The sequence below is a fragment of the Oncorhynchus nerka genome, linkage group LG1 (assembly GCF_034236695.1).
Source record: "Oncorhynchus nerka isolate Pitt River linkage group LG1, Oner_Uvic_2.0, whole genome shotgun sequence".
NCBI lineage: Eukaryota > Metazoa > Chordata > Actinopteri > Salmoniformes > Salmonidae > Oncorhynchus > Oncorhynchus nerka.
Window position 1 is genome coordinate 23,699,992 of NC_088396.1, and position 21,984 is coordinate 23,721,975.

A 21,984-nucleotide genomic window follows, 5' to 3' on the forward strand; every position below is an offset into this window, starting at 1 on the left:
AAATTTAGAATTGATTTCAAATAAGAAACTGTGTTATAAACTAGGTATGCGATGGCCAAGCGGCATAGGAGGTATACATGTGATATGAGTAATGTAAGATATGTAAACATTATTAAAGTGGCATTATTTAGAGTGCATTGTATAACGTGACTAGTGATCCATTTATTTAAGTGGAAGTTATTGAGTCTCAATGTAGGCAGCAGCCTCTCTCATTTAGTGATTTCTGTTTAGCAGTCTAATGTCCTGATGGCCTGCTGAAGATACATCATGGTTTTCTAACTCAATTTGCTACTGCCATGGTAAAACTGGTTTCATGAGAATTACCCAGGTTCCCTCTGGCAGTTTTCTGATCAACTCCTCGCGAAATGGAAAAAAACTATCATCACCACCCATTCTCTTCACCTCTCTTCTGTTAGAAAATGGCTCAGTTACCTCTTTCTCAGCAGGAGAGTTCATAACTTTTTTTCTCTCTCTCTTTCTGCTTCTATGGAGAGCTAGTAAATGTGCCAGACATATTGGAACGGATGTCCAGTAGGGCAGGGGTTCCCAAAATCTTTAACTTGGGCTCCCCTTCCAGGATTGGAGAAGAGCCTTTCTGCTGATTGTAAAACACTTATATTAGTGACACGAGTCCGAGTTACGTTTCAGACAGCGAACCATTACCACAGAGATCAAAGGCTCAAAGCAAATCTCAGCGCTGCTTTATACGCCGTGGCCTACTGAGTCAGCTCTGATGGGAAAACAAAGTCAAAGGAATTAGCTGAACCGTCGTGACCCTTACAAAGTCATATGTTGATATGTAGGGGAGCTGTTTATGCCTATTAATGTGGTTTAATATTCTGATCCCGGGTCGTCTCAGGTTGAATCTCTAATACTCTATGCACATTCACTCAAGTTAGCTGACATCAAGTTAGGATTCTGCGGCCCTCAGAGAAGCAGGGTTTTATGGAATCTTGGGGGTGAGGCATTTTTCACAGATATGACGTTTTATTATATCCTGTTCATGGTATGGCACCAGAGGAAAAAGTCATGCGCAATGAAGTGAAAAAAAAACATGTCCACAATCCAGGAAATGTCTATGGTGAACAGTGTGAACCTTCTCCTACCTTTGAAACTGTACGAGAGAAAATCACAATTCATAGGACTTAACAAGCTGGTTGCCATTGTGATGAGTCACCTTGCACAAGAGGTTTGCTTTGTAGGTTTTACTAGTCTAATACTGTAATATTGATAATTTGATACAATGGTTAGAGATTCTAAAGGCTTTTTACCGCTTATGAATCAGTTATATGTGTAGTTTGTCTCTCTCTGTTTCTTGTCTTTGGAGAGTTCCCACTTCTGGCCTCTGGAGTTTCACACATGCATGGTTAGTGCTTCGTTCTCCCACACTAATATAACTGATGCATATGAAATGTCCCTTATTTATTGTTATTATTTTGGCTAAACTGCCCTGTCAGAGGGTAATATATCTCTATATGATTCCCAATAATTTTACTGGTTATTTTCTTGGCTGGATGCAGTCTCTTGGCTTTAAACATACTTAAAATCACTCTTTCCGACTGTAGACCTCTCTTTTTCCAAGTAGAGTATGCCTGTCAATCACAACGGCGTAACATGGACTCAAGTGTGGAAAGCAAAGCAGAGTCCATTTGGATGTCAGTCTGATGTAATGAAATGTGGAGTGAGGATATAAGATGGTGTGTGAGTCCTCTCCTGCAAAATTAAGATTGTACTAAATTCTCTTGACGGAAGGCCAATCTCTGGATAGGGGGAAGCATTTGAAATTACACTGGTGAGTCTTTTTGCCTGTGTGTTTGCACGCTCACATGTGAGTCTGATGTGTATTTCTGTGGGATGGATACAGTATGCTTGCAAGGTAGAGAGAAGTTTGCAGTTTACGCATATCACATTCACGTACGCACACACACACCTGTGTTTGCCATCCATCCACAGCCATCAGATCCTACATTCTTCTGGCATTGCTTCAGAGTGCTACAGAGATGATTGATAGAGAGAGGATGGAGTGATCCTAAACATCAGACACACACTACCTGTCAGGGGGAGAGAGGGAAAGTTTAAAGATGCGCTTTGGCCCTCAAAGACACATGGATCTCACATGCAACCGTTCTGACATCACAGGTCAATGCTTTTATGACTCTGTACCCCTGCATTGTGAAAAACCCAAAGCTTCTTATTCTGGATGTTACCACGAGAGAGTGGAAGAGAACCAGCTGGGAAATGACAGTCCACACACACACACACACACACACACACACACACATTATTTTTTATTTAAGTAAGACATATTGGCAGTTACACAACACACACACTCACGTGCACAGGAAGGGGTGAGGAGAGAATGTGATGTTCTTGTCCCAGTGGATGTTAACCTCTGTCTTTGTTTAGAGAACATTGTGTCAAGTACAGTACAGTCACCCAGGGTTGATGGATATAAAGCCTTTAATGGGACGTCAGCTTCATGCCTTTTATCTTCGGCCCTTTAAAAAAAAAATGTAATTATTGATAATGATAGTTGTAATTGGCAAATAGCTGGAGTATTTTATCTGTAAGTTCCGTTTTAATTTCTCCATCACTGTCTGGGCTATGAGGTTATGTACATGAGGAACTAGACTGGCCAGTAAGTTTTTGCTGTGTTTATATGCAGACTGTTTCTCTCCGATCCTAATGGAAAACTTTCTATACTATAATACTGTAAACCCCCAGAGTGCACTGTGGTCTTGTGTGACATGCTTGTGGCTTTGGATCAGGAAATGTAGACATTAGCGAATCGCTCCCCGGGGCAAGCACACACACACTACCACACTGGAGAGAAAGGGTCAAATTTAACAGCACTTTAGAATTATATGTGCTGGCTTAGTGGCCCTGAATTGTGCTCACTCTGCTGCCAAAATAAATGTCAATACTCTAAACTCACAAGAGTCTTATTCAGTATAATACATTGAAGTGTTTTGACACTTGCTTGAACAAAAAGGCTTGGTTATTCATTACCACCTCTCTGCTTAGCATGTAAAAGCTGAAATGTGTTGGTCAATCCAATAGGGGGCAGTATTTAGCCAAATATTCTGCCGTGGTGACACCAGTGACTAGATAACTCTATCACCACAGATCTAAATAGACCATAGGCTAGTGGTTGATCCATGTCAGAGTTTGCAACCTGCGCTCCCTGCCCTTTCCTGAAACTGCTTCATTTCCTAACCCCCCATAAAATGTATTACTGCCTTTAAACCAAAGGAAAACAATCAACAAATGTGTTACCCCTTTCTACGGAAAGGAGGACGGAAATGTTCCTTGACCTCATTCTATGAGCAGAACATCTCCCCAGACGCGTTTCATCAATCTGACTTCTCCCACCAACTCAGACACTAAAGTGGTCGTTGACTTTGTGCTTGTAGGAGGCTAAATTTACTATTGATTTAACAATAACACATCTTCAATAGTGGCTTTAGGAGGAAGAAACTGCAGGCCTCAACATCACCAATATATCCTTGGACTGCAAAATAGGCGGTTGCTACTTGACCTGGGATGAAGTATAGATTTTTGTACCACTTCAAGTTGATTAAAAAGTCGGCTAGAATTTCTGAAACACAGAAACATGTTATTTTGCTGACCCAAAAGGTCAAAATGAACATCAACCATAATGAAAGAACAGATGAAAAACACAGTCTGGTCAAAATGGGCCTGAGGGGATATCATATTGGTCAGTTTTAGCCTTCATAACTATCCCTGTACTAAGCTACTGGCACACTAGTATCCAGAGGCGCAACTTTAGTTTTAGAAGTGGGGGGGAATAACTTTTTGTTTTTTAATCCAGTGGGATAAACACTCCAAACAGCCTACCCGACTGCTTGGAGGCGTTCGAATGGTCCTAAAGCACCACTGTTGCCTCGTTTTGTATCACATACCAATGATAAAACTGGGGGAGACAAAAATGCTATTTCAGAATGTGTGTTGGGGGGGCATGTCCCCGCTGTCCCCAGTGAAAGTTGCGCCCCTGCTAGTATCCAAGTAAGCCAGGAGAGTGGAAGACGGAATTGTGTTGATGATATGGATATTGGATACCCGATATTGGATATTGCTGTCGGACTCTTTTTTTGAATGGAGACCTCGGAAGTGTACTGTAACATCATAACATTTTGTATCTCCCTATGTTACGGTGTGAAAACAGTTTTCATGGGCACACATATCCAAAATAATGTATGGATTGCAAAATCGTATGCTTCTAACTGAAAGAGTAACTTTAACAAGATGAATCAAGCAAAATGTATACTGTCATTAACAGAGTTCTTCAATAATGATGCATTATAGTTGTTTGATACGCATTTGATGTTTAACTGTTTTGTTAAGTGGGGAAATTATCACACAACATCAGCTGATTCAGGAAATCACTTTTTGAATGACAGTCAATAGATGAAAAGCTGATACTGCATGTGACAGAACAACAGCCAAAGTACGGGAATTAATGTTGATCTGGACAATTGACAAAACATTTTGGTGTCTATGTTGTCACAGCAGTCAAGATAATTAGCCTATGTTGTGGACAACATTATGTCAAGATTCCTGAGGTAAGATTACAGTCTGTGGATGTTTTCACTGTTTGTTTTCAGAGTTCAAATGGACCAACCAGGAACCTGAAAATGGCTTGTTCGTTTTTGAATAGAAATAGAAAAAAAAAAGTGGGTTGGTTTCAATTTTTGCATATAAAACCAAAAACAACTGCTTAATATTTAGATTTTCACATGGGGTGGGGTTAAATTTGAAATGCCTGTCATTTAAGTGCACAGCCTACACTTCCTATCCGTTCAAAGTAGGAGTTCACCCTTCTAACGCCATTCCATGAATCTATGAATCTATTATCAATTCATTAATCTATTAATAGCTGCCCATATTGTGCCACACTGCCAAGATAAAGTAAGATTTCGTGTGAATTGACTTAGTAATGAACTGCGGTTACTGTAAATGGTTAGCTGACTGATATATCCTAGCTACCTAACTAACCATGGGTAATCTTATTCGATGATGCCATACAGCCAAAACAACAGTTTTCATTGCTAGACTAGAGATATGCTGCTAGCTATAGTTAGTCAGTGGTTGCACATCTAACTAGCTGGAATAAAGCAAGGGTGTGAATAGTAGATGTGTAAATATATCCTTTCATTGTTTACAGCAGGTCTTCAACTACTCAGAACTGTCTGATCAGCCTGATAGGGTGCTGTGGGTGTGTCCAGTTTACACCTGTGCAAATCCATGTGTGTATAGAAATGGAATGAAACATCCAACCAACGCCTCGAGGGTTGTGGGGTCCTGTCCAGAAGCAACCCCTAGCCCCTGCCCCTAGACACTTGTGGAGGTCTGAGAGGATTGGACAGGAGTAAACAATACCACCAAATTTCCACCAAGCCTTTTTGGTGGGGAAGGTGGAGCTCTCACCATGTCACCACCCATCAATCCCTCACAGATCTCCACAAGTGTCTAGACTCTGGGCAGTAGGGGCTAGGGGTTGTTTCTGGACAGGGTATTATGGTAGCACAGTCAATTAGTCAGTCTGGCACTGTCTAAAAATGTTAAAGGGTCAGTGCAGTTAAAAACTCCATTTCCTTTTTTTTTTATATATATATATTTCCACACACACACTATGAGATAGGGCCGGGATGATATCAGTATTTTTTCCATGGCCAAAATGAAAACACAAAGCACACCACACTCTTTGGTCCTTTAAAAACCTGCTGTATGTAAAATATTGTGTGCTATATCTAAATGTGACTCTGGATGACAACATAATGATGTTTGTTTCCAACATTAGAGCTGTTTTCCTAAAGAAGTTAAATCTGCTAAGTGTTTTGTTTCAGCCTGTTCAGATGTGATGGAACTTTTGGTCCACATCATGACGTCACACAATGTGACCTGATTATAATAGACCAATGACTGTTCTTCTGGGTAAGGGGGTGAGCTCCAGACAAATACTTGCTTCCTCTGTCCTTGAGAGAATCTCAATTGTATTTCCTTGATTCGTCGCATCCTCTCTTACATTTACATTACATTTAAGTCATTTAGCAGACGCTCTTATCCAGAGCGACTTACAAATTCTCGTCTCCTTCACCTCTCACCTTCTTATCCAATGGGTTTTGAGAAGGAGGCGAGGGGGGAGGACGTGAGGAATCAAGGAAATGCAATTGAGATTATCCCCTTGTTTCCCACATTCCTCACCTCCCTCTCAAAGCACATTGGGGGAGAGGAGTAAAGCCAAGTCACATAATTAGTTAAATAAAGTCCACCTGTGTGCAAAAAGTGTCACATGATCTGTCACATGATCGCAGTATATACATCTGTTCTGAAAGGCCCCAGAGTCTGCAACACCACTAAGCAAGGGGCACCACCAAGCAAGTTGCACCATGAAGTCCAAGGAGCTCTCCAAACAGGTCAGGGACAAAGTTGTGGAGAAGTACAGATCAGGGTTGGGTTATAAAAAAATATCCAAAACTTTGAACATCCCACAGAGCAAATTCATTATTTAAACATTTAAAGAATATGGCACCACAACAAACTTGCCAATTGAGAGCCGCCCACCAAAACTCATAAACCAGGCGAGGAGGGCATTAATGAGAGAGGCAACAAAGATACCAAGATAACCCTGAAGGAGCTGCAAAGCTTCACAGCGGATAATGGAGTATCTGTCCATAGGACAGAAAAAAGCCATTGCTTAAAGAAAAAAATAAGCAAACACGTTTGGTGTTCGCCAAAAGGCATGTGGGAGACTCCCCAAACATATGGAAGAAGGTACTTTGGTCAGATGAGAATAAAATTGAGCTTTTTGGCCATCAAGGAAAATGCTGTCTGGCACAATCCCAACACCTCTCATCACCCCGAGAAAACCATCCCCACAGTGAAGCATGGTGGTGGCATCTGTACTGACTGGGAAACTGGTTAGAATTGAAGGAATGAATTGAAGGAATGATGGATGGTGCTAAATACAGGGAAATTCTTGAGGGAAAACTGTTTCAGTTTCAGTCCAGAGATTTGAGACTGGGACGGAGGTTCACCTTCCAGCAGGACAATGATTCTAAGCATACTGCTAAAGCAACACTTGAGTGGTTTAATGGGAAACATTTAAATGTCTTGGAATGGCTTAGTCAAAGCCTAGACGTCAATCCGATTGGGGGGGTAAATAGTCATGCACACTCAAGTTTTCAGTTTTTTTGTCTTATTTCTTGTTTGTTTCACCCCCCAAAAAAATGCATCTTCAAACTTGTAGGCATGTTGTGAAAATCAAACGAAACAACCCCCCAAAAAATCTATTTTAATTCCAGGTTGTAAGGCAACAAAATAGTAAAAATGCCAGGGGGATGAATACTTTCGCAAACCATTGTATCTCAAGGCCTGTTAAACAGCCATCACTAACACAGAGGCTGCTGCCTACATACAGACTTCAAGCCAATTGGCCACTTTAATAAATTGATCAATAGTCACTTTAATAATGCCACTTTAATAATGTTTACATATCTTGCATTACTCATCTCATATGTATATACTGTATTCTATACCGTATATGCCGCTCTGTTAGATATTACTGCACTGTCGGAACTAGAAGTACAAGCATTTCGCTACACTCACAATAACATCTGCTAACCATGTGTATGTGAACAATAAAATGTGATTTGATTTGATCTTGAATCGTATTGCAATGTCTGCATATGATTCCAAATCTGCCAGCTGAGAAACGCATTTTCTCATTCCGCTAAGGAATCATTTCTTAATTTGATCCTTGTTGGCTTTTGTAGGTATGGGTGTCATGGCAACTAGCTCAACAAATGCTAGCCTCAATGACCTAAATGGAGAGAGATTTTCCAGGTGACAAGTGAAGAGCTGGCAGGAGACAGTCGTCGCAAGTTAATCATTTAAGAGCTTAAACTGTACATTATGTCACATGTACAGTTGAGGCCATCTTTTTATCACTAAATTGATTTGTGAAATGTAGTTTTTGTACTCTTGAATATGTTAAACCTGGCCGGTTTAAACCGTTACGGGAAAAGTGGTGGAAATATGTCCAGGTTGGCATGTCCAGGTTGGCACGTCCAGGTTGGCACGTCCAGGTTGGCACGTCCAGGTGTATTTCGACTATCCGCATATCCCCAAAAATGCATGATATTATTTGAATAGTGAAGTCATTTCAAATGCCCATTCCTAATTAGGGGTAACTTACCTCATCCACTACCAATGGATGTTGAACTTATGCATACACTATATATCTCAAGTAAGGATTCAGTAAGTGAGGATACGGTCTTAAGTGATTAAAAGTGAGATTAATCGTGTTGAAGCAGCACACAAGCACAAACAAACACACACACGGGTTGATGCTATCCTACAGGGCTGAGTGGTATCTTTAATCAGACTAATAGAGTTAGCCCTGTTAGTGATAAAGAGCTTTTCTCAGGGCACTTAGAGCTATCTGCCCCGCAGTGATAATCACCAAGAGTGTGTGTGTGTGTGTGTGTGTGTGTGTATTTTGAAAAGAGTCTACCTGGTTTTTATACAGTACTCAAAACCATTCCATGATTTTATCGTAAATTTACAACAGCAACGGGGTATGTTGTACCACAGAGACAATTTCAGTGGGTGTGTGTCAGTGACAACATGGTGCCTGTCTGAGGCAGAATCAGCTCTATCCGGAAACCAGTCAATTGATCTCCAAAACCAATCACCTCTAGATTCCCATTAAAACCAGTCATCTCCATTGATCTCAATTAAAACCAGTCAGTCACCTCAATTTATTTTAGAATTGGCCCACTCTAAGGCCATTGACTTCTATTGATCCCTGTGTCTCTCTCCTGTGAACTCATTCACCTATAAGCCTTATCTGTGTCCAGAGCAGTTTCTAATCATCTGGACTGGATGAGGGGTTAGGGGTCAGAAAAATAATGCGTCTTGTGGCAAAATTTCACCCCCCACTAACCTTTCACCTTTTCAGGCTGTGGGCCTGCTCAGATGGAGCAAGACCAGGAGTGTGTGTGTGCGTGTTTGGTAGGACTGGCTGGCCCAGATGTGGTATGTGTGTGGCGTACTCGTGATGTGTGTGTAGCAGGACTGGCCCAGATGTAGTGTGCGTGCGGTATATACGGTGTGTGTGTAGCAGGACTGGCCCAGATGTAGTGTGCGTGCGGTATATACGGTGTGTGTGTAGCAGGACTGGCCCAGATGTAGTGTGCGTGAGGTATATACGGTGTGTGTGTAGCAGAACTGGCCCAGATGTAGTGTGCGTGCGGTATATACGGTGTGTGTGTAGCAGGACTGGCCCAGATGTAGTGTGCGTGCGGTATATACGGTGTGTGTGTAGCAGGACTGGCCCAGATGTAGTGTGCGTGCGGTATATACGGTGTGTGTGTAGCAGGACTGGCCCAGATGTAGTGTGCGTGCGGTATATACGGTGTGTGTGTAGCAGGACTGGCCCAGATGTAGTGTGCGTGCGGTATATACGGTGTGTGTGTAGCAGGACTGGCCCAGATGTAGTGTGCGTGCGGTATATACGGTGTGTGTGTACCAGGACTGGCCCAGATGTAGTGTGCGTGCGGTATATACGGTGTGTGTGTAGCAGGACTGGCCCAGATGTAGTGTGCATGAGGTATATACGGTGTGTGTGTAGCAGGACTGGCCCAGATGTAGTGTGCGTGCGGTATATACGGTGTGTGTGTAGCAGGACTGGCCCAGATGTAGTGTGCGTGCGGTATATACGGTGTGTGTGTAGCAGGACTGGCCCAGATGTAGTGTGCGTGCGGTATATACAGTGTGTGTGTAGCAGGACTGGCCCAGATGTAGTGTGCGTGCGGTATATACGGTGTGTGTGTAGCAGGACTGGCCCAGATGTAGTGTGCGTGAGGTATATACGGTGTGTGTGTAGCAGGACTGGCCCAGATGTAGTGTGCGTGCGGTATATACGGTGTGTGTGTAGCCGAACGGACCCAAAATGGCAGTGACTTTTAGGAGTGACCTCTGTGTGATGCGTCATGGGGGGTATTTTTACTTTTCACACGTCACACATGTATAAATCAGGGATTCATGTGCAAGTATTTTGACAAGAACAGGACAGGTCAGTACATAACAATACAGTACATAACACAGCCTAGCCTAGCAGTGTCCCGACACATAAACTAGAACACTTTCAAACACCAAGACACGGTTGCTTTTTTTGTGCTGTTATGTAAGCCTACATGTGAATGTGTTTAGCATCTTTCCTTACTTTCTAGGCTACAGTAGTTGTGTGTCACGCCCTGACCATAGAGAACTTTTTATTCTCTATGTTGGTTAGGTCGGGGTGTGACTATGGTGGGTCATCTAGGTGATTTATATTTCTATGTTGGCCTGGTATGGTTCCCAGTCAGAGGCAGCTGATTATCATTGTCTCGGATTGGGGATCATATTTAGGCAGCCATTTCCCCATTGTGCTTGGTGGGATGTTGTCTATGGATAGTTGCCTGTTAGCACTATTGTTAGCGGCACGGTTCGTTTTTGAGATTTATTGTTTTTGTTTTGCTGAGAGTTTCACTTAGAAATAAAAAGATGTGGAACCCAGATCACACTGCGCTTTGGTCCAGTTATTATAACGATTGTGACATTGTGTAGGGTACTGCATGTATTTGATCATTGATAGCATTCTTGCTAGTGGCTTACATGTGATTAGCATTAGCCTTTCCTCCCAGCGGTCCAGCTGCTCTGAGGGGGTTTCATGCTAGTATTAGCATAGTGTGTTCTTGTTCTAGCATTAGAACATTATATTAATAGAGCTCTTTTCCTAGAGTCACCTCCAGGGAAATGTGATCCATCTGCTGTTCCATGGGGGGAAACCATATCCCTTGTACCCGATGCCCTCAGTAACCCTGTGCCCATACTACACACGCACGCCTGGCACGCACCATATACACACACATACTTATACTTGTATTAGAGACCCCCACCTGACTGTTATAGTCGTTGTTCACTCAATGTAAACCCGGCCCCTGCATAATCTTAAAATCAGTCAGACACTTGCTGAATCAACTCCACACACACACACACACACACACGCACACACACACACACACACACAGCTTGACAGTGGTATTTTTTCATTAGATTTAACTAGGCAAGTCAGTTAAGAACAAATTATTATTTACAATTATGGTGTACCCCAGCCAAACCCTAACCCGGATAATGCTGGGCCTATTGTGCGCCGCCCTATGGGACTCCCAATCATTGCCAGTTGTGATACAGCCTGGAATCGAACCAGTGTCTGTAGTGATGCCTCTACCACTGAGATGCACTGCCTTAGACCGCTGTGCCACTCAGGAGCAAAATACTCTGGAGTATTTGTGGTCATTCATTGCTCAGCATTAGTCATACAGTGCTTGGCACATCATTATACTACATATTACTGAGCGATGTATGTAGTCAACCAGGAACTGGTGTTTGGTGATTAGGTCACTGTTTCCCAGCACCAGACTGTACAGAAGAGAGGGCGTTGTTTCAGTCTCACACAGTGAGTCACACACTCAGATCCTCACGCATCTACAGTGTAGATGGAGTATGAAGTGAGTCAAACGTAAGAAGCAGAGAAACTCAATCTTAGAATTTAGAATAGAACAGCAGCTAAAACTGGCTCATCCAAACCAGTCCAGAGCAACCACAGAACTAGAATTAGTTGTTATTTCTATGAGAGCAACTCCCAGTTTACAAAGCCAATGTTTACGCAGCCAGACAGGTTAACAGACAGACAGGCAGGCAGGCAAATGTACCTGCAGGACTGATGGAGCAGAAGTGATTGTGTCCGGCTGTGCTGCTTCGTCTGAGTCTGGTACTCCTTCCCCTTATCTGTCATCCAATAAAGTCCTCCCCTACTCTTCTTCTTCTATTGCTCTCCTCTTGTCCCCTGTTTGTCTATTCCTTGATACGCTTTTCTCTCTCTTTCCTATTTCCCCCACTTTTGTGTCCTTACATTTTCTCCAAGTGGTCCAGATAGAAGGAAAGAGAAGGGGATGTGTGTGTGAGAGAGAGTGCGTGGTTTGATCCTTAAGGAAGGGATGGAGTGGGGCTTAGAGTGGAGGATGGACGGATGGAGAGAGGGAGCGATTGCCCTGACAGATGACTGTAAAGTATAGAGTGAAGGGGTGGGGCCAGGGAGTAGTGGTTGGATCAGACCTACCATGCAGAAATGAGGCGGTGCTAATTAAATGTAACATGCACCCTCTCTCACACTAGACACACACACACACACACACCTGCTACAACCCCCTGTGCCTAAACACACTAACCTCCTAACCTCTTTCCCCTGGACAGATGGTCATGACTGAAAAGTGCCAGAGCAGGAAAAAAAGAGGGACAGATTAAGATAGAAAAGGGAGAGATGGAGAGAGATCGGTGAGATGGGAACAGAGAGGGTGACCAAGAGGGAGAACAACGGGAAAGGAGATGGCTGATAACCATGCATGCACAGACACACACTCTGGTTGGTTGGCGTTGTGTTGAGTGCAGTTTGTCATTGAGGTATATTGAGCGGCTATTGTTCGTCATTGTCAGCTATGCCGGACACTCAGAGAATGACCCAACCATCCTGCAAAGTATCCTGTGAGTGTACTAAGCCTAAAAAGATCAGTGGACACCCTTGTGTTACTCCAAATATACTCCTTCATTACTCTAAATATACTCTGTAGCCACATTGATGTTACTCCACAAGTGCTTGGCAACCATAGTGATATCTACATCTCCAAGTGATTTCCAGCAACTCTTAAAGTCACAGTCTGTAAGATTTTCTCAATTAATTTCAGTTGTGCCAATTGATTAATGCATTGTGAATATAGTCTAGTGTGAATGAATGCCTACGCATACATACACTCATGTGTAAGCTCTGTCACTGTCTGGGCAGACAGACACTCATCTGTATTTTAGAGGGAGAGTTATTATCACTCCTTCACCTCATAGGCCTATGGATCCTTGGGAATTGGGAATGACCTATTGCTGTTCCTATTGGTGGTATTTATGAGGGTCACATGAAGAGGGAATCAGGCAATGGTGTCTTACAAACATATTATAAATATATGAACTCCTCAGCCTACAAATTCAGTCAAACACCACAGCTCGGCTTGATCTCGTAAAACCCAGCCGTGCCACATGCCACCAGGTCCCCAATAAGCCCTGGTCACATTGCGATCATTATACACCTGGGACCGACAGACAGACAAGCAATGGAACATACATGGGCTTTAATAAGGACGTGCCACAAGGCAGCCTCAGGGGTAGATAATGTTCTCTGGGACAAGTGAGGTGCAACCACAGATATGGAATAGATAGAATGAACACTGTCATTAAAAGGGAGACTTGTACTGTATGACAGACAAGATGTCAATATGTCAACGTAGCCGTTCAATTCTATCACCATGTGGGTGGGTCCATGACCAGATAACCTGTGGAATAGAGACCTGTGTCAGTCTGGTCTTTACAGTCTATATCTATGGTTACTGTTGCATTAGCCTGTTTAAATTAAACCAGAGGTATTTCTGAGCAGCATTCTCCTCTGTCCTCTGTTCCCATGGGACCTGAACATGATTTCACAGCATGGGGATAAGAGGTGAGGGGTGAGAGAGATGGGGGGGGGGGAATGGGTGGGAAGTGGTATAGAGAGGAGAGAGGGTTGTTAAAGATAGAGCCAAACCAAATGCCTGGCTATGTTACAACATTGATATCCATGGTGACTATAATGTAGTGTTCTTGTTGACAATGCACCTTGTTGTTATGGTAACTATGCCTGTCCAGTGAGCAGAGGTTGAGGTTGCGCAAAGTCAAAATATAACAGACACTTTTTTCCTGCTTTTTCAGATGCCTCGGGGGGAGAGGAGGAGAGAGAACCGGAGAAAGAGGAGGAGAAACAGCCCACAGGAGAAGAAAGGAAAGAAGAGGAAACAGGAACCCGTTCCGGCTAAGAAGAAGACTGCACTGGTATGTAAAAGTTTGTTTTAAACTTCATTGCGTTTCATTTGGTGTACGACTGTACTACTACTTTCTCAATTATTTTATTTGTCTACACAGAAATCCCAGGAGTGATTTATGGCTCAGGAGAAGAAAGTTGATGAGGGCGAGAAAAAGACCAAGAACAAGAGATAGGTAAGACTAAGGATGGAGGGGATTGAAGAGACACCTGCTGTCCTAAAAAGGAACTGCAGTTAAAATGTGCCATTAATACAGGTAACGAGTGGAGGACAGAAGAGCCTCTTAAAGAAGAAGTTACAGGTCTGTGAGAGCCAGAAATCTTGCTTGTTTGTAGGTGACCAAATACTTATTATTTTCCACCATAATTTGCAAATAAATTCATTAAAAATCATACAATGTGATTTTCTGGATTTTCCTTTCCTCATTTTGTCTGTCATAGTTGAAGTGTCCCTATGATGAAAATTACAGGCCTCTCTCATATTTTTAAGTGGGAGAACTTGCACAATTGGTGGCTGACTAAATATTTTTTTGCCCCACTGTACCTACATACCTCACCAAACCATCCCTCCTTACATACCTACATACCTCATCAATCCATTACTCATTTTTAACCTCAATGTTAAACTAATAGAACTTCTGTCCCATTTGTGCTTTAAGTCTTCTGTCATGTTCCTAGATGTGTACTTGGGTATAACTTAATAGTCTGGTGTTGGCTTCCCCTCCTCATCTCCTATTCTTCATCTGACTGACCTGTGGAGGAAGTTAAAAGAGGAAGCCACTTTAGATTATTGACATCTGTCCCTTGTATCACAGTATATGTTTTCCCTTTCTCTTTTGGCTCAGTTTGTCCCAAATGGGCTGAGGTCCAGACGCAGCACACAGAGAATAGTTCTGTAATTTTGTTCATTGTCTGTAACTCCACCCTCAGACTCATCAAGCGCAACAACTCACATCTCCTTCTTTTAAAGTTATTCATCTGATTTGTATTTCCTTTCATTTTGTGTACTTTATGGTACTTCTCAGCTCAGTATAATTGCTCCCTTGTTTTTATGTCTTCACCAAACAGTTGACAATTTGAGCGAGAGGCTAAAGTGCTGAAGCTGTTTGCAAAGCACATCAATGTAACATATTTTATTGTAGAATAGATTCCTATGAATGTTTGTGTATTTATTTATTTTTATTTTACCTTTATTTAACCAGGCAAGTCAGTTAAGAACACATTCTTATTTTCAATGACGGCCTGGGAACAGTGGGTTAACTGCCTGTTCAGGGGCAGAACGAGATTTGTACCTTGTCAGCTCGGGGGTTTGAACTCGCAACCTTCCGGTTACTAGTCCAACGCTCTAGCCACTAGGCTACGCTCACTCACAGAACAGATGAGCTGTTCTGTGAGTGAGTAAAACCAAGTGTGACCGTCCTCTGTATGTCTGTCTGTCTCTGTCCCCAGGTAGAGGAGCAGCTGAAGCTTGAGGTGACATGCATTGGGGAGGGAACACCAGGGAGACTGAAAGCCCTCCTAGGGAAAGGTAAGTGCTTGTCCTTAGTGTGGCTTAATTTACATGATACTTTGTTCTGATCGTCTACGCTTCACCCTGAGGTGGGCACTCATTTACTACCCCTCAGGGTTTTAACCCCAGTTTGGCCTTGCCAGCGCTGCGCTTCCTGCTTCTGAACTGGAATTGGAGGGACCAGAAGCCTCGCATGATGGTGGACATCCCTGATGTGAGACTATAATTCCCCCTGCTGGGCAAAGAACACAGTCACACTTTACACAGCACTGAAAATATTATCTGGTAGTACATGGGCTTTCTGTCACAGACAATATGGAGTTTCTTATTAATATAGCCCTCTTTTTCACTTCCAGGTCCAAACTGATTTGCTGAAGCTGCTGGATACAGGCATCTTGAAAGGCTGTAGAGAAGGAAACACAAACACACACCCAACCATTTCGAACTGGACCTCTTCTGCTCTCACACAAACACCACAGTTATTGTAGTAAACAAAAACTGAAACAAAAATTGGGAAAACAATTGCAAAACAGACTGAAAAACAAAATAAAATAAAATAAATAACAATTATTTATGTTTTGTTTAAGTTTTTTATTCTGAAGTTTGGGCAAAAATCAAATGTTTTTGTTGTTGTTGACGTTTAGTTTTGATTTACATTTGGTTGAGATGTCAACTAAAGTGATTTCAACGTGAAATCAATAACAAATGTCACCATGTCATTGGAGTTCAGTAAAAGTTGGTGAAATAAGATGAAATGCCCTTATGCTAATTCCATTTAGCAAATCCAATCAGTTTTCACCTTGATTCAACGTCATCGGATAGATTTTTTGCCTAGTGGGTAGCATGTGCATCACTATCACTAGCTAATGTATCACTAGCTAACAGGGAAGAAATCCGAGGACGAGCGAGGAGCGTGACTGGGCCAAGCTAGAACGTCTTGTGAAGATGCTGGAGCCATTCGCAATCCACACAACCAACTTGCTGACCAGTGACTGGGCCAAGCTAGAGCAACTTCAAACTGTCTGATGTGGTGCCGTGTCTTCTCAACCTTGAGGCACACTTACAGTCATCTACTGTGGCAAAACAGTTGGCACAGGTCCTCCTGAAGTCACTGTGTGAGCGCTTCGCATGCATACAGAATTCTCTGGCAACCAACTTCCATCCAACCCCTGCAGCAGCTTGCCTGATAGACCCATGTATATCTCTGGCACTTTGCTCAACAGAGATGGAGCCACTGATGAGGGAAGCGGAGTCATTTGTACTTCAACAAATCAGAGAGTACAGCTGTGGAGCAGCAGGACCCCAAGGAAAAGGAAAAGGGGAAGGGGGATACCTAGTCAGTCAACTAAATGTATTGTGTGTCTTCCGCATTAAACCCAACCCCTCTGAATCAGAGATGTGCAGGGTGCTGCCTTACTTGACATCCACGTCATCGAAGATGCCAGCACGATGAATCCAGTAAACATCTCGACCACAGTTCTTCAGAAATATAGCCTTGCATCAAAGATTGTGTGGGGGGCATGTTTACAGAGTCACCTCTCCACTTCTGGCTATCTATCTATCTATCTATCTAAGGATGACTCTTTATCCAAAGTTGTGCCCTGTGGAGCTAGATCTGGTTTCTGCCCTTGCATTCCAAGTGTTCGTGGAGAGAATATTCTCTGTCTGTGGACAACTGTCATCCGGCTTGAGAATCAGCTCTCTGGAACACAGTCTTATTGAAGATAAACCATCAAATCTTGTTTGGTTGAACAGATAGATCTGTGAATAAGTGTTGTATTGCTTATGTTTCTTATGTTGTTGCATCTGTTTTTATTAACCTTATTTGAAGTCAGTGATACTTGTTTAATATTACAGAAACATAACAGGTCAAATATGCCATGACTTCATTTGTAATTTTTTCCTCTCTCTTTCTGTCAGATAAAGGGAAAGGTACTTGATTCTTCTTACATCTAAATGAAAGGATTGGATTGGTTTAAACATGAGTATTTCTCCCGAGTGGCGCAGCGGTCTACTGCATCTCAATGCAAGATGTGTCACTACAGTCCCTGGTTCTAATCCAGGCTGTATCACTTTCTGGCCGTGATTGGGAGTCCCATAGGGTGGTGCACAGTTGTCTGGGTTTGGCCGGGGTAGACCGTCATTGTAAATAAGAATTTGTTTGTAACTCACTTGCCTAGATAAATAAAGGTTACACATCCTTCCACCATATTTCTTGCACCAGTCTAGGTGCTTATCCTTCAAATTCAAGTCACATTAGGATTGTTTTATAATTAAACCTAACCAAACCTTTATCCTGGCTACGGAGTTGTATGGATTCCTCTAGTGTCTATCCAGTTCTATGGTCCTGCCCAGAACTGTACGTATTACTGCCCCCTAGTGGCAAAAAGTGACTTCCCAAAACAAACAAAAACTATAGGCACATAATGGCTCCTAGCCTCCTACGCATATTGTCCCCAACACTAGAACTGAAGCTAAATAATATAAAAACAAAATAGAAATGTTTTTATCAAACTGAAACTAAATAAAAAATTAGCAAATCAAGTCTGAACTAACTGAAACTAAACTGAATTTCCAATAAAAATTTAAAAACGAATAGAAACAAATATTAAATCACAAACCTATAATAACCTTCACACACACACACACACACACACACACACACACACACACACGAAACTTAAGTGGGGCTTCTCAATCCAATCTCCAGAGACTGCTGGACACTTCAACACTCTTCCCTATCCTGTTCTTACCTTCTCTGTGTGACACTTTTTATGTTATTGTTATACTTTAAGTGACCATGTAACATGACTGATATTGTTTATACAGTGTTGTAGTTCAACACCTCCACCCCTCCTGTGGGATGGTCCGAATAAAGACATTCTGAATGGAACCAGATTCTCTTTGTTTGGTCACCCACACCACCAGGAAGACAATCCCACTGAGTCTGAGGTCATGAGATGTTTCACCCAGTAGGAAGTCTGATTTATCATAACATCCTGTTTGTGAAGTTGTTCTACAACGAGGCAGGCACAGACAGTCAACTGCTTTGAAGGGGAACTGATTGTAAGTTACCGTCTAAAATAAACCTTTAGCTCGATGATCTGTTAGACTGTAAAACATCTGTATGTATGTAGGACTGAAGCGCTAAGGAAGAACTGAGAGAAGAACAGTAGAAAAAGAATGAGAAAGAAGAGACGATGATTCTGGTTAAGTATTTCTCCCAGTAGCCTGCTGGGAAAAAAATCTCTTGGTAAGGAGGGGAGCGAGAACAAGGGAGAGAAACAAAGAAAGACCGTGTTAAAAAAGACCGGAAGAGAAGAGAGACAAGACTCACATTTCTTGCTTTGTTCTCTGGTTGTCTGACCCTATCTGTGCTCCTCTCCCTGCCACAGCCGGAGCTCTCTGTCATGGGAAAGGCGAAGGCCAATGCTGGGCTCCTGGCCCGGAGGCCTGACAACTCGGCTTTCAAACATCAGCCTGTCTGGTCCCCAATGCTCACTGCTCACACCGTCCTGCCTTCCTTTTATTGTATGGCCACTATACGTGTGAAACTGGGAGTGTGCCTACTTGCCACCGTGCAGAATACACATGAACTGAAGGTGAGTAATCAATCCCCTCAAATTAATCAAATCTTTTTGCCTTTTTTTCTCTACTTCCACCGTTTACACACACATAATCACTTGAAATGGAGCAGGAAACACCCTCCACAATGCATATCTTATCTAACCATGAACACAGAGATAGAAATAGACAATGAGAAGAGTTTAAAGGTATTCTGAGAATGAGTGTACAGTATAACAGGAGGAGTGGCGGTGGAGAACGAACATGTATCTAAAGTTCCAATGGGTTTTAATGTTTGCTATCTATTTCTGTCACTCCCTCTCTCACCATCTCTTCTCCTCTCTCTCCACAGGTGGACTACACACATGCAGGGTCATGTGATAAGTGTTTTGAGACCACAAGCTGTTGAACCAAATCCAAGTCCTTTGAGAAGCACAGTGATTATGTTTCCTATTTCCTGTCCCTGAGAGATGTGTTCTTCTACTTTGGGCTGATCAACTTCCACCAGAACATACATGGACTCCAGGGATGATGGACAGATGGTCAGGAGAAAATAAAAACCTGCAGGTAGCTACTGTTTCTGTCTACTTCTATCTATCTATCTGTCTGTCTGCCTCTTTCTGAGCTTTTACAACTTCTTCTCTGTCAAACTCTTCCTGTCTGTCTGCTCTACATAACCCCAGCGCCTACTGTGAGCCCTTCATAAAGGAAAAGAATGGACTCCCTATCGCCCCCTGCTGGGCCATGGCCAACAGCATGTTCAACGGTATTACACCATTACCCACACTATGTTCTGAGTCTCTGCTAATGACGTGACAGCATTATAGGATTTTGGGGGGAAACACCTTTTAATATCCAGTGATCTGACATGAGACCTGGTTTTGATTAATTTATTGACTGATTGATTTCTTGATGTGTTTTGTTTGTTTGTCCCAGACTCCTTCTCTCTGACGTACTACTCAGGAGAGGGGGGTCCAGTGGTCCATGTTCATCTGTTCAGGAAGGGCATCACCTGGTACACCGACAAGAACGTCAAGTTCCGCAACCAACCAGATGAGAACAAGACACTTAACGTTAGCACATGATTGAAGGTGTGTCTCACAATACACCCACACACTGTGTTCATGGCCATCTCAATTATGAATAGTCATGGTGTCATGTCACATTCTTATTTAATATTAATAGACATATGTATCGCTGCTCCCTCTTACTTAACTTTCCAAATGTTGTCTATGTGTTGTCAGGCACGACCCGGCCTCTGTATTGGTAGAAGCCCGTGTTTGACCTGGACCCCTGGGACCACAACAACGGCTTCATCAACGAGGACTTGATAGTGTGGATGAGGGAGGCTGCCTTCCCCAACTTCAAGGAGCTCTACAGGGTCCCGAGCTAGAGAACCCTTCACCGAAGGGCTGCCGACTGGGAACTACTGCATCCATATCTCCTACAGTAGCCATTATTATTCATCTGCTTATTAATGCTTTATTCTACCAGATTGATCATTTTGAGATTTAAATAAATTTAATTAAAACTATTTCCAATTGGCAGATTACTATTTCCGACCCTGAGGCAGATTGGGGTTAGCTAGTTTCTCATTGGGTGGAAGTGAAACAGTAGGTTGTGGCTTAAAATGTTGGTTATAAAAAAACAATGTGGGCCACAGCACATGAAGCCCCCCGTTAGACTGCAGTGGATTCCTTCTAGGGCAGAAAGGATGTGGTACTGTCCACAGTCAGCTGGTTCGGGAGTCAGAACAACTTCCTGCCCGTAGCCTACCTGATCACTGGCTGTCTCATCCTGCTCCTCGCTGTTATCCTCACCGCCATTTGGTGGAAGCTTGGTAAGAACAGACAGAATATGGAGGAGTGATGTAAAAGGACCAGTGTGAAAATGGGTGAGGAAGAAAATAATATTGAGTGAATCATGAGAAAAAGAGCCTGATATTTCATTTTAAATACTGTGAATGTGACCAATTGATTTACTGAAATGGTCAACGATCCAAATGCACGTAGTTCACATTTGAGATGTGGTTTGTGTTAGCGTTTGATCATCATGAATGCTTGTGCTTGGTTTAATTTCCCTACATCGCCATGTGGTGGCAGAAGTGGTTTTAAAATGACATGAGGTGGGATACATTCGGAAATTGTTTTCAGATATTACAGTGGATTCGGGAAATATTCAGACATTTTAATACTTTCCAGTTGTATTCTAAAATTAATTAAATATGTTTTCCCCCTCATCTTCACACAATAACCCATAATGACAAAGCGAAAACCGTTTTGAAATGTATTACAAATTTTAAAAAACATACCTTATTTACATGAGCATTTAGACCCTTTGCTATGAGACTCGAAATTGAGTTCAGGTGCATCCTGTTCCATTGATCATCCTTGAGATGTTTCTACAGCTTGATTGGAGTCCACCTGTGGTAAATTCAATAGTTTGGACATGATTTGGAAAGGCTCACACCGGTCTTTCTAAAGGTCCCACAGTCAACAATGCATGTCAGAGTAAAAACCAAGCCAAGGTCGAAGAAATTGACTAGCATCAACACCGTGGATGATTCCGACCTTGAATATGTGGACATCTATAAGTACCTAGGTGTCTGGCTAGACTGTAAACTCTCCTTCCAGACTCATATCAAACATCTCCAATCGAAAATCAAATCTAGAGTCGGCTTTCTATTCCGCAACAAAGCCTCCTTCACTCACGCCGCCAAACTTACCCTAGTAAAACTGACTATCCTACTGATCCTCGACGTCATCTACAAAATAGCTTCCAACACTCTACTCAGAAAACTGGATGCAGTTTATCACAGTGCCATCCGTTTTGTCACTAAAGCACCTTATACCACCCACCACTGTGACCTGTATGCTCTAGTCGGCTGGCCCTCGCTACATATTCGTCGCCAGACCCACTGGTTCCAGGTCATCTACAAGTCCAT

At 42.6% G+C, this 21,984-nt stretch overlaps 2 long non-coding RNA genes across 3 annotated transcripts; both read left to right on the forward strand.

The window, feature by feature from the left end:
* The first annotated feature begins 13,786 nt into the window (after window positions 1-13,786).
* On the forward strand, window positions 13,787-16,046 carry LOC115130956 (uncharacterized). Of its 2 annotated transcripts, none has more exons than XR_003863872.2 (5): window positions 13,787-13,977; window positions 14,068-14,142; window positions 15,416-15,494; window positions 15,566-15,690; window positions 15,833-16,046. It is a non-coding gene; the product is annotated as an uncharacterized LOC115130956 (long non-coding RNA). The 2 variants fall into 2 exon arrangements; XR_003863871.2 differs by having other exon boundaries at window positions 13,798-13,977; window positions 15,592-15,690.
* Window positions 16,047-18,437: 2,391 nt separating this feature from the next.
* LOC115123054 (uncharacterized) lies at window positions 18,438-20,574 on the forward strand. The gene is made up of 6 exons (XR_003862559.1): window positions 18,438-18,542; window positions 18,872-19,078; window positions 19,393-19,607; window positions 19,724-19,806; window positions 19,977-20,131; window positions 20,285-20,574. It is a non-coding gene; the product is annotated as an uncharacterized LOC115123054 (long non-coding RNA).
* The last annotated feature ends 1,410 nt before the right edge of the window (window positions 20,575-21,984 follow it).